We start from the raw sequence: 12,738 nt of genomic DNA on the forward strand, positions 1-12,738 counted from the left end.
ACCACTTCTCACCCTATATATAGTAGACATGGGCCGTGAATGGGTTTACGGCCGTAAACCTGTTCACGGCAGTAAACATAGCCGTAAACTCATATACGGCTTGTAAACACCAAGCTGTTTACGGTCCTAGACATAAGAGTACATTTGTCTAGAAAAGCAAAGTATAAACCATAATTTTAGACCCAACAGCTTCACTTCTAGAAATCGACCTTTCCTTTGACGTGACTAAGGTATAATTACTACAGAGTTTTAGTCTAATGATCCTGGAGACTAAGAATAGTCTATATCCTCACTAATCCTAATGTCTACATCAAGATCTATCAAGTAAGGATCAGTCAGGCAGGACAATTGGGAGGTAGGATCATTTTGGCATAATAACTTTTCTAAAATCCAACAACCAAGCCAACATAACCATTCTAGACACCTCTCCCGTAAGTAGATCAATCAGTATAACGACATGGAATTACTGATAAATCTTATTTATAGGTTCATAATAATGACTTATGACCATAAATATAAGTTACATTGAAAAGACTAGAGTGTAGCTTAACTTACAGAGGATTTAGCGAAAAGCTAGGAATTACGCGGGCAGAAATCTGATCCGGGAGCTTCTGTTCACCGGCTATCTGACACCGCAGGGCTTCTACCTGATAACTACTACTACTTCGGTATCATAGGGCTTCGCCGAAGCATAAAACTAAGAGAAAATGGGGCTAAAATCGAAGGGAACCAAGAGAGAGAAGGATGGGTGGTGTAAAAGAGAGTGAGGCCGAGCACCTCTATTTATAGCCCATATGCGCGTCGCGCCTGGCGTGCACGCCTCGCACACCTGAGACGTCGCTCCTCCCATTTGCTGCCACGTGTCGCAAATATGATGGTACACTCCCCACCTTCTAGAAGGTGCGTCGTGCAACCCACCTTCGTGTGGCGCTTCTGGGAAAACTTCAAAAAAACATATCTTCTTCATACTAGCTCTATTTTCGACGTTCTTTATCTCCGGAAAGCTCTCGACGAGATCTATAACTTTTGTTTAGACCCCGTCGGCTAATTTTGACTTTATTTTTAATGTTATATTTTTAATAGGCTTAGACTGTTAAAGTCTGTTAAAAATTCATAACTTACTCATATGATGCCCGTTCCCGAATGTCTTTATATCCATGGAACAATATGGACGAGATCTTCAACCCCCGTTTAGATTGTTTTTCCTAACAATCAACTGATTTCTACTTCGGTGTCTGAGCCGTACACTGCTACACTTAAACTTCTAAAAATCCTAACTTCCTATTACGAAGTCAGATTTAGACGATATCTATATGCACGAATTCTCTTTTACAATATCTACGACTTTTGTTTAGATTATTAAGGCTAATAAGAAACCTATCTCCAACTCACTATTTACGACATGTTGTTCGAACGCGAAACTTCGGAAGATCGTAACTTCTTCACTCGAAGTTGGATTTGAGCGTTCTTTATATGTACGAAATCATCGTCACATATACTATAATTTGGTTAAGATTATTTATCCTAAATAATCCCTATTTAAAATTCATTATTATGGCTTATAATAATTTTATTGCCTAGCCCAAATTTACGGGTGTTATAACTCCAATACGTATAATTCTTTTCATCTAATCGAGTATTGATTGAATGACGAGAATCATCCTTTCCTCTCATGTTAGTAATAGATTGATAACCACAACAAGAACAAAAACAACAATAGACAAGCAATCAGAGAACAACAACAACAACAACAACGACAACAACAACAACCACAACAACAACAACAACAACAACAACAACAAGAAACTAGCGGAAGTAGCAAATCGAACAAACAAGAGTTAAATAGCAGAAATCAAATCATCATAAATCGACCCGCGCCAGAGATGACTGCTACAAAACCTTCTAACAACATATCAAACCTCAACTCTAATACCATGATAATAGAACCATATTCTTCTTGAAAGAGAGAAATTATAAGTGTTCTTGATAGAAAGGCTTGAGATCTACAATCAAGAAGAGGGAGAATAAATATTAGCTAAGAACCAAACTCTAATGAGCTAAAGGCAAAAGAGCCATATACATGTTGACTAATAACATATGGGCTAACACCCACCCCCGCCACCCCTACCACCACTGCCGCCGCCACATCTACCACATCCTCTGCCACCTCTTCCGCCTCCGCCACCACCCCCACCGCTACCTAAACTCTACTCCTACCTCCGCCACCACCCCCTCTACCACCAATACCAACTCCAACACCACCATTCTTTTTTATAGAAGACTTTAAAAGACAAACAATTTTTTTATAAAGACTAAAAACATAAGAAAAAACTTTTGATCCACGTCTTATTCCGTAAACATACAAAAAAAACTGAAACCGTTTTTATATCTACCAAAACAAACAACATCTGAATAGTAACATGAATAGTAACAGACCAATAGCCTATAACCACTACCGTTTGACAATTTAAATATTCGATAACTGGTTAATTATTTACAGCCCATATAATTTGACAATTTGACTTTAAAACTAATACATTTATATTTTTTAAAGCATTTGAAACCGTAAAACAGTAAAAGTGGCCAACATTCTTGATTCTACAATTAGAAACATATTTTTTTGATAGCCCACAAAGATACAAACACATTCATTTAAAGTATTAACTTCAAACTAAAAAAGTTGAAAAATACTAACAGTAGCCAACAAAGTAAAATTGAATTTGTTTAAATGTTTGAAGTCCCTCAAAGTGAATTGAAATTATAAATACTATTGACGACGGTGAGTCTAACCGTCGTCTTCAAAATCTCAGCCCTTAAACTCCACGTTCTTTCAATCTCGTCCGCATAAACTCGATTTTGGCGGTTTTTTGCGGTTCATCGCCTCCTGATTCTTCTCCCCACGATTCTGTATGATTGTGTCTCTAGCCACGTTCTACACAATTGCCGATTGTCTCCTCAAGAAGCAATTCAATTGGAAACTGCATTAAACTGCAGCACGCCTCCGACTTTTACCCTAAACCGCAAATTGGTTTTAATCAAGAACCGCACCACACGATTCCATGATTGCTAGAAATCAGGTGGTTTTGATTAACTGTCTTGGCTATATAAGAGTTGAATTTCACTGTAAATGCTTCAATAATAGTTGTTTGTTGACAATTATTGGTAAAAATAGTTGCTTCTGTTGATCCAATGGCTTCCAATTCGTCTGACATACCTTCACTTAAGGTAAAAATTCAATTGTTTACTCGGTTTCGATTCTTTGTATTTCATTGTATTTGTTTGTTTCAATTGGTAAAAGTAATTGATTCGTTTGATTTTATGGTTTGCCAATTCGTATATTGTTTCTTCACATAAGGTAACCTTATTGTCTCGATTGCTTTGATTTTTAGTCCATTGTATAGTCAACTTCGGAACTATTATGATAGTAGATTGGATCGTTAATTTTATTGAATCGGAACTCTGTACGCATGTGAAGCTATTTATAGGATGAACATCCTTAGAGATTCAATGGGAAATGAATGGTTGATTGTAATCTCTGTGATCAACGATGACTAGGAATCGACCAAACAGATGGACGACACCCACCCATGTAATTTGTTCAATCTTCTTTTCACCATGTTCATCTCTTTTGATTATAAATATATGCAAACCAATTTACCCTTCACGATTTTGCTTCTTTGAGATTCGACATTGCACGTAATTGATTTGGGGGTATTTACATATAGCTCGATTCTCATCTTCTTCTACTGTTATCTTTGGATTCAGTTTTTGCAGGCAGAGTACCATCATACACCAACATTGTGAGTAGGATCAGTTAGATAATGCTTTCTGAGAACCAAATCAAACACCATTATGCAATTGTTGGTTCTTGCACAATCTCTTCATTTCGTTATGCGGATTCCCACATTCTCACGGTATGGCTTCCCTTATCTCTAAAACCATCCCCCCAAGATCAACGATCTCTATCTCCATGTCCTTCAACACACACGTTTGCTCATTGTTTTCTAACTGGTTTGATTTGGTTTGTTTGTTGGAGCTTTTCAAGCTTAATATCTACTAAATTTTTTCTCAAATGATTTTATGTTATATCAATTATATTTCAAAATGGGTGTATTTCAATTGAGTTATAGAGGTTGCTAGGGGAGGATTTCATGGGAAGGACTCTAAAAATTGGATTGTAGAAGCTCTTAACATGCTCAAAGAAAGTGCACATAAAGTGTTTGTGGAAATGCCCAAGAGAAGGTAATATTTTTAATTTAATTGGTTCTTGGTCATGTTTTAGTTACGGTTTTCTAAGAAAAAAAATATAAGAGCCTCTTTTGTACTGGGTTATAATAGGTGTTTTAAATGTTTGGTAGCTTCTAAAGAGGGATAGTTCTTGGTAAGGATCTCTCTATATCTTATAAACTGCCACTTTTTTGGCTAATATATAAATTAAAAGGATTTGTCTTGAAGATGCATGAGATTATAGAAGAAATCAAAAATAATATTATTAATATGTCAAAATTGTTTAAGTTTTTTTTAGCTTTTAAAACTTCATCAGTTAATGGTTAATGGTACAGGCAATAGTAGAAGCACTAGAAATTGAAGCTCTTGATTTTTATGTGAGGCGAAGTCGAGTGCCTAATGCATATACTTTAGCCATTAATGGTAAAAAGCCATTTGTTGTTGTTCATACATGCCTTGTGCAGCTTCTTTCAAGAAAGGGGGGGTTTGGTTTTTGTTAATTATTATTGTTCTTGATTCTTTTTTACTTTTTATTTTTTAATAAAAAATTTTATTTCTTTCATGATTATTGTAGGCTTCAATGAAGCATGCAGGTTCTCATGATAATTCCTCTGAGGTTAGTTCGTCCTTATTTTTCTTATGTATATGGACATTTTCTTTAACATTTTACCAAAAATATGATAATATGGCAACTGACAAAAGATTGCAGCTTTTTTCCTTGCATATTAAACAAAGTTTAACCACACATTGGTTACAGGTGAGATCTCTTTTATTACACGGTCGGTGGACGGGCATAACACTAGTTGTTTAATTGTTGAAGCGCTAGAGCCGTATAATTCACAATGTAAGTATATATTATTAGTATTATAAATAATATTAAATAATTACTTTTTTTCTTAAAGGTTGGTGTGGTTCAGTTTATACGCGTAGGTTTGTATCTGTTTTTCTTAATTGGTTTTGGTTTGCTGTGGTTTGTTGGAATACTTTTAATCAGTTTGGATTTTACCAAGGTTCCAAATAAAATAAGACGTGACTTGGTGACAATGTTAAGCCTCAAGTTCTTTTAAATCGTGGCGAGCCACGTCGTTTGTAAACGGTGACTTGAGGCGGCAATTATATATATATATATATATATATATATATATATATATATATATATATATATATATATATATATATATATTCTACTGTTAAATCGGGATAAAAGTGAGGCTGTAATTAAACTGCATTGGTTTGATTCAAACCCGTTCAAGACGAATGTTGATTTTTGAGGTGAAAATATGTATTAAGATTATCCATGTAATAATGGACCAGATCATCACCTATATCTGTTTGGGCTTTTAATAATGGACCTGATCATTAACCATTTATAGAAAATATGTATAATGTATTTCAATATTTAAATATCGGAGATAATGCATTACTTTTAGTTTTTTCTTATTAGTAAAACGTAAAATCATAATTCATGTTTTATAAACACACAAAAATTATAAAAACAAACTGCTAAGAGTCTTTATTTTCTATAATAGTTATTATTATCAACAACAAGCATGTCAATTATTTCACTCTCATCATCATAATATTTATTTTTTTATCTATGATCATTAACTTAGTTTACTTTAGGCTAATGATGGAATAGCGTCTAAATTCGTTCCAATCGTCCGGAATAGTGACCGCTATTTTTGTGAGATAAATTTTGGCCGTCATATTTACCAGTGTATCTCATCCATCACCAAATCACTTTTTATTTATTTTTATTAATTTATTCAATAAAGTGTCTTCAAATAAGTTGAATTGAAATATATAATAATAAAGAAAATGTTATTTTATTATAATATTATTAAAATATATTTTTAGTGTGTTTTAGTGTTTTGTAGTTGGAGTTGGGCTTAGCGAGGTGTGCGCGGTAAATTGTATGCAATGTATTGATGTTAAAAAAGGTGAGGTAAAATATCTTGTTTCTCACGTGGATTATCTTCAAGAAAAATAATAGTCAAGTTAGAGGTTGTTTGATATGTTTATTACTGAGTCAGGTCAAAAAATGAGTCTAATTCAGTCAAGTTCAGACTGCTTGATACAATACTTAGAAGCCACTGAGTCGGTCCGGACTCCTCTAATATACATTTTTAGTTGGTCAGATTTGTTATATCTTGCAGTTTGTAGTTCTTAGGTGTTGTTTTTGAGTCTTTATGTGAAATGTTTCGTATTGTATATCATAAGTCTTCATTGTTATTATGAAAGTGAATGTTATGTTTTATAGTATTTACAGTAGGCTTCACAGTTGATTGTTAGTTTGTTTGATAGACTATCTTAACTTATGTGTCATGACTTGATTGGTTATTTCCTAACCGAATCCTTGAGTAGTGATCCTAACATGCAAAGTTAAACATAAAAATAATAAAATGACCCGGAGAGTACATATATTATAAACATACTTTGGTGAACTGAGTTTACCTAGTTATAATATATTAAGTTTGTGCTCAATAGTTGGACTTAAAAGATAAACTTAAAACTTAAAGAAATATATGCACTTTAAAGTTTTGAGAATCACATTTGGTGAATCAAGGATTCATCTGATTTATGATTAAACCTAAGTGTTACAATCAATTAATCAAGACAATAGAAGTGAATATATTGTTAGTTACAAAGACTTTAACATTCATTTGTGAAGTTATATATTCTAGAAAAACTAAGGGTCGGGATTCATCATGCCTCATATTAATAAAAATCCATTAAGTTTTGTAGATTCATTTGCTTTGGTAAAAACATTGGCTATTTCTTCATGTGAAGGAACAAAATTTTATTCAATGTTACCTTTCGGAATATGATCTTTGAGGAAGTAATACCTTAATTCAAAGTATTTTGTCTTACTATGTTGAATTGGTTTATGCGAGTTTGCAATTGCGCTCTCAATATCATAGTTGATGGGTATGCGAATCGTTTTATAGCCCTAGTCTGTGAGTTGGGTTTTCATCCATAAAACTTGCAAACAACAACTCGTTGTTGCGATGTATTCAACTTATGTGGTGGATAATGATACACAATTTTGTTTATTGGATGACTAACTTACCAATCTTCCGTCGAGGAATTAACATCCCTTATGTATACTTTTACAATCCAATCTACATCATTTGTAGTCTGTATCCGTGAAAGACAAAAAACTAAAGTCATTTCCTAATGGGTAACATAGTTATAAGGCTTTGATTCATTTAAGATATCTAAAAATATGCTTAACTGCGATCTGATGAGATACCTTGGGATCAACCTGAGACCTAGCACACAAGCCTTTTGGGAAGAAAATATATGGTCTACTTGCAGTTAGCTATAACAAAGAACCAATGATTCCTTGGTAAATCTGTTGATCAACTGATTCTCCAGTGGGATCATCTGAGATTTTGTAACGGAAAGCCATTGGTACCTTGGTTGATGAATTTTCCACTGAATATTTCTTTAATAGCTCCTTTGTGTATTTCTCTAGATGAATGAAGATTCCTTGAGTTACTTACTTGATTTGAAATCCCAGAAAGAAACTAATCTATCTATTCATACTCATTTGGGATTTGTTAGTCATAAGCTTTATGAAGTCGTCTACCATGACTTGATATGTCGATCCAAAGATAGTGTCATCCATGTACATTTATACAAGCACTGAATGCTTTTTGCTTGATCTTCTAAAGAGGTTGTAAGGGTCGAAGTATGTAGTGAGGTGTTGATGTATAGTTAGGCCTGGTTAGTGTCGAAGTTGTTGTGACGTATTTCGAATGTATGTATTACATAAGCAATGTTAGAGGTCGAAGCTCTCATGTCTAGTCCTTATGTATTTTTTGTATGCGTCTGTATGTCACTGTAAATAGGGAATGTATTTTTCTAAATCTTATCATCATTTCAGTCCGTATAACTATGGTGAATTTCAACATGAACACAATGTCTGGATTTTCTCATCTTCTTGGATCTTCTACTAAAATTCCTTTGTTAATTCTAGAATACTACGAGCAATGGGCAGATCGCATAGAAGACTACCTCAACGGGATTGACGAGGATCTATGGCGATGTGTTACGAGTGGTAGTTACCGTCTAGGAAGGCTAGAACAAATTTGAACAGCAGGTTCTTCTACTGATGTTGGTTTGCAAGATGATAAACAAAAAGCGAATGAAAAAAAGTGTTTGCGTGAACTTCCTGGTGCTCTTCCACCGGTGGTTTACAATTTTGTTCGGGGATGCAAATCGACAAAAGAGATCTACGATACTTTGAAAGAGAAGTATCAGGGAAGCGAGAAGACGACAAAGAGCTCGGTGAAGCAGTGTCTACTTGAACTTGGTGAATTCAAGCAAAAGGACGGTGAAGCCATCGAACTCTACTACGATCGCTTGAATGAACTGATATTCCAGTGTAATCTATATGGAGTTACACGATAAACTCTCGAATACAATCTTACGTTCTTGATGGGACTTCGAAAGGAATGGAGAAACATCCGTTTAATGATCAAAACACAGCAAAGCTTCGATGGCTACTCATTGGGAGATCTTTACAATGTACTCAAATCTCATGAGAGAGAAATTAATGAGATAGCTGAAGAGGGGAAAATGAATCTGGGAGGTCCTCTTGCATTGATGTTGAAGCTGTCTGTAAAAGAATGTGAGAACAAAGTGGCTGAGAAGGTTGATACTGAAGATGAAGGTTTTATTGTGAATTCGGAGGATGAGGCAGCCGCATATTATTCCATCAACAAATTTAAGAAGTTCTTTAAGAATCCGTTTAATCCTAAGTACAAGAATAACAATGAATTTAAGGGAAATTCCTGATCTTCGAAAGGAATGAGAGTAGTGTTGAAAGAAGAGAAAAAGGAGAAGATGGGTGTTGTTGAGAAGGCTGAGAAGAAGTGGAAGGCTGATTCGGGTTTCAACTGCAATTACTACAATGGTTCAAACCATCTGGCAGTTGATTTTATGCTGAGAAAGAGATTGGAGAAGAAGGAAAGAGTCAAAGATGAGGTGTATTATGTCGAGAGGCTGGAATAAATGAGATCTAAGAAGAAAGGATTGTCACTTGTTGCGAAGGGAAGTGTTGATGGGGATGGAACATACTAGACTTGGTCTTCTGGTTCCGATGATGAGGAGATGAGAAACCCCACACATGGCGCAATGTATGCAAGGTACGAAGAGGGTAGTTCTGGAGAGGAGAAGGTGACTGGAAAATGCTTCGTTTCAATAGGAGCAGACAAATCTCCTATGACATCAAAGGTACGTGCTCTTCTTGAATCTTTTGACATTCCTTCCAGTTCTTATCTTAACGTTTTATCTAACTTTGATGATACTATTTCTTATGTTAATTACATGCTTATTTCTGTTAGTAGCGAAGCTGAGAAATAAAAAACTTTGTTGCTAGATACCCAAAAACATTTGGAGTCTAAGAGAAGCCGAATAGATAATCTAGAATTACAACAAAATAATATTACTCTAGGTAGGGATCATGTTAGAACAGACAATGTAATGTTGATGAAACAAAGAAACATTTACTGTAATAGTGCGAAACGATTATATGCAAAACTAACTGATCTTCATCACTCCTCTGAAATTAGTAAAGAATAACATAGGAAGTTGTTGTCTTTCTTGTTTTATTAAATAGAGAAAATAGATACAACTTCTTATGATTGTGAGAAGAAAATCTCAGAATTCGACAAAGTCCCTAATGATTGTTATGCTTATGGGATTGTTCGAATTGATGAATTTTTGGATGCTAATAATTTAGTGAAAATTGTGAATGAGACTCTTACTAAAATTAAACAAATAAAAATTTTGAAAAAGATTGAGACTTCGACTTTAGACTCTCAACAAAATTTTGCTGATATCGAAGATGCTTCTGACAATATCAGTGAAATTGAGGAAGAGGAAAAAATTGACTCTTCTCAGTTGTCTGTCATTAATGTCACTTCGATGGCCAAGGGCAAAGCAATTTGTCATGATTCAATGGAAGAGGTTACACTGACCAACCCTCTACATCGAAAGTTCATGATCATAATCATGTGGTTGTTGAAGATTGTGAGATTGATAGTGATGAAGATGATGTTACGATTGAAACAATTGTTCCCAAAGTTGTTGTTGATTAGGTTTATGAGGAAACAAAATAGTTCGAAAAGGTGATGAAAGAAAAGGGTCCTCATTATCTTGGATCTAACTTCGTTGTCTATCCGAATTTTAAATGCACTGATGAAGTGGTGTTCCCTAATCAAGTGTTTGTTACCACTAGAAATGGTGACAAAGTGAATCTTGAAATCAACAAAATTGTTGAGGAAGATAACAAAGATGCAACGAAAGAATGATTCTTTTCCAATCAAAGCACAATCGAAAATACACTAAACAATAACTCAACGACATTTCAAAGGCAAAAAGCTAAACGAGCTTGGGAAGTTAAATCAGAAAAATCAAAATTTTGATACTCAAACAATTGAACCAATTTCGAAAACTCAGAAAACAAAAGCACAAATTTTCAATGAAGATATTCAAAAAGTTGCAAAAGAAGAAGGTGTTTCGTTGTCAAAGGCATGGAACAAAGTCTCTTGGAAAAATGTTAAGGTTTTTCAGAAACAAAAAGATTTTAAACAAAAATCGACTGAACAAATTAAGAATTTTCCACAAAATAAGACTTTTGATCAAAAGAAACCCACTAAAAAACAAAATGATTTTCAAAAGGGTCAATCTAAAGTTCAAAAACTAGTTCGAACACCGATTGTTCAAAAACAAAGAAATGAAACTTTTGTACAAAATCAACGTTCAAGGAATTTTGTTCCAAATTCTCAAAGTGGAAGGTTTTCACAAAAAAAATTTCAAAGAAATGTTGTTCAAAGTAATGAGCAAAGAAATTTCAATCAATTTCAAGGTCAAAAAAATTTCTGACACGGACAAAAAGTTTTTAATCGAACATCAGTCGGTTGTAAGAAACATTTTCAAAATCGATTTCACAATTCTCCAAATCCATCTTTTTCAAAACAATATTTTCCAAAGCGGAATTTTGAAAAGTTGGAAGTGAAAGGAAAGAAACACGAACCATTTAAACCAACACAACCTCACTTTCCAAATCCGGAATTGAAGTGGAAAGTCAAAGCTTCATTTGTCAAAGGGAAAAATGATGTGAAAAATATAAACCATTGGCTCGAAGGCAAAGGAAACTATACCAATCTGGAAAGTTTTTTTAAGAACAAATTAAGTATGCCCACGAAAGCTAGTTGAATGAGTCACAAAATGGTAGTGCTTCATCATTGGAATCAAATCCATCAGTGAAATGGTGGAAAGAAGTGTCCATGAAGAAGGTTGAATCATAACGAAAGGTTGATGGAAAAGGGAAAGTTGGTGTTGAACCTAAACCATTGAATGATTATATTTCGATGCCTAAGTCTGTAGAAGTTGACTTAATCGATAGTCTCAAATCGAAGGTTCGAAATTGGGTGTTAGGATCTTCCTTTCACAATGCATTTCACTCTAATATCCAAGGAACCAAAAAGCCTTGGGGACCTAAATTCTTTTAATTTATCGCAGGTACTGTGTGATAAGAAATACGACGAACACTGGTATATCGACAGTGGTTGCTCTCGTCACATGATAGGTCGAAAGGAAAATCTACGAGACTTTCGAAGCTTGGAGAATGCTAGAGTTGTGAAGTTCGGAAACAATCAATAGTGTAAAGTAAAAGGCTATGGCAGAGTAACGAATGGGAAGTTTACATGGAATCGGGTGGCATACGTCGAAGGTTTACAACACAACTTGATAAGTGTTTCACAACTTGTTGTGGGCACTAGAAATCAAGTAGTCTTTGATGAAGAAGGTATTGTCATCTCGAATAGAGAAACAAACGAAGTTCTACTCAAGTTGAAAAGGAAAGGCAACATGTTCACTCTTGATATGAAGCCAATCGTTGGTGTTCCCTCAGTCTGCTTACTCTCGAAGGCCTCGTCAAATCTAAGCTGGTTGTGACATCGAAGACTCTCCCATCTGAACTTCAAAAATCTAAAAAAATTAGTTATACATGATCTTGTATGTGGCCTTCTTGTTTTAAAATTTGATAACGATTCGTTATGTGCAGCTTGTGAATAGGGAAAGCAACATCGTCAAGGTCACCATCGTTATCGATGCAAAGATCATCGAACCTCTAGAACTTCTTCATATTGACCTTTGTGGAGCTTCGACTATTGAGACTCTCAACAAAAAGAAGTACATACTGGTCATTGTTGATGACTTTTCAAGGTTTACTTGGGGTTTCTTTCTTATTTAGAAGTCTGAAACTGCCCAAGTGATGATAGATTTCATCAAGAGCATCGAATTGAGTCTGAGAAAAAAAGTTAGAAGAATTAAAAGAGACAATGGCTCTGAATTCAAAAATCAAACTCTTGATTCATTCTTGGCTAACCTAGGGATTTTGCATAACTTTTCATCTCCTTACACACCACAACAAAATGGTTTTCTCCAACGGAAGAACAGATCCCCATACGAAGCAGCAAGAACACTGCTGACATATGC

General features: G+C 34.7%; 1 long non-coding RNA gene across 9 annotated transcripts; it reads left to right on the top strand.

Moving 5' to 3' along the window:
• Window positions 1–2,790: 2,790 nt before the first annotated feature.
• Window positions 2,791–6,491, top strand: LOC145167009 (uncharacterized). Of its 9 annotated transcripts, XR_013740850.1 has the most exons (6): window positions 2,793–3,225; window positions 3,390–3,589; window positions 3,766–4,242; window positions 4,339–4,381; window positions 4,563–4,843; window positions 4,985–5,284. It is a non-coding gene; the product is annotated as an uncharacterized LOC145167009 (long non-coding RNA). The 9 variants fall into 9 exon arrangements; XR_013740847.1 differs by adding an exon at window positions 6,085–6,491 and having other exon boundaries at window positions 2,791–3,225; window positions 3,766–4,843; window positions 4,985–5,071; XR_013740849.1 differs by adding an exon at window positions 6,095–6,491 and having other exon boundaries at window positions 2,791–3,225; window positions 3,766–4,843; window positions 4,985–5,071.
• Window positions 6,492–12,738: the final 6,247 nt, after the last annotated feature.

The sequence above is a fragment of the Lactuca virosa genome, chromosome 3 (assembly GCF_052849685.1).
Source record: "Lactuca virosa cultivar CGN04683 chromosome 3, Lactuca_virosa_CGN04683_v6, whole genome shotgun sequence".
In the NCBI taxonomy this organism is placed as follows: Eukaryota; Viridiplantae; Streptophyta; class Magnoliopsida; order Asterales; family Asteraceae; genus Lactuca; species Lactuca virosa.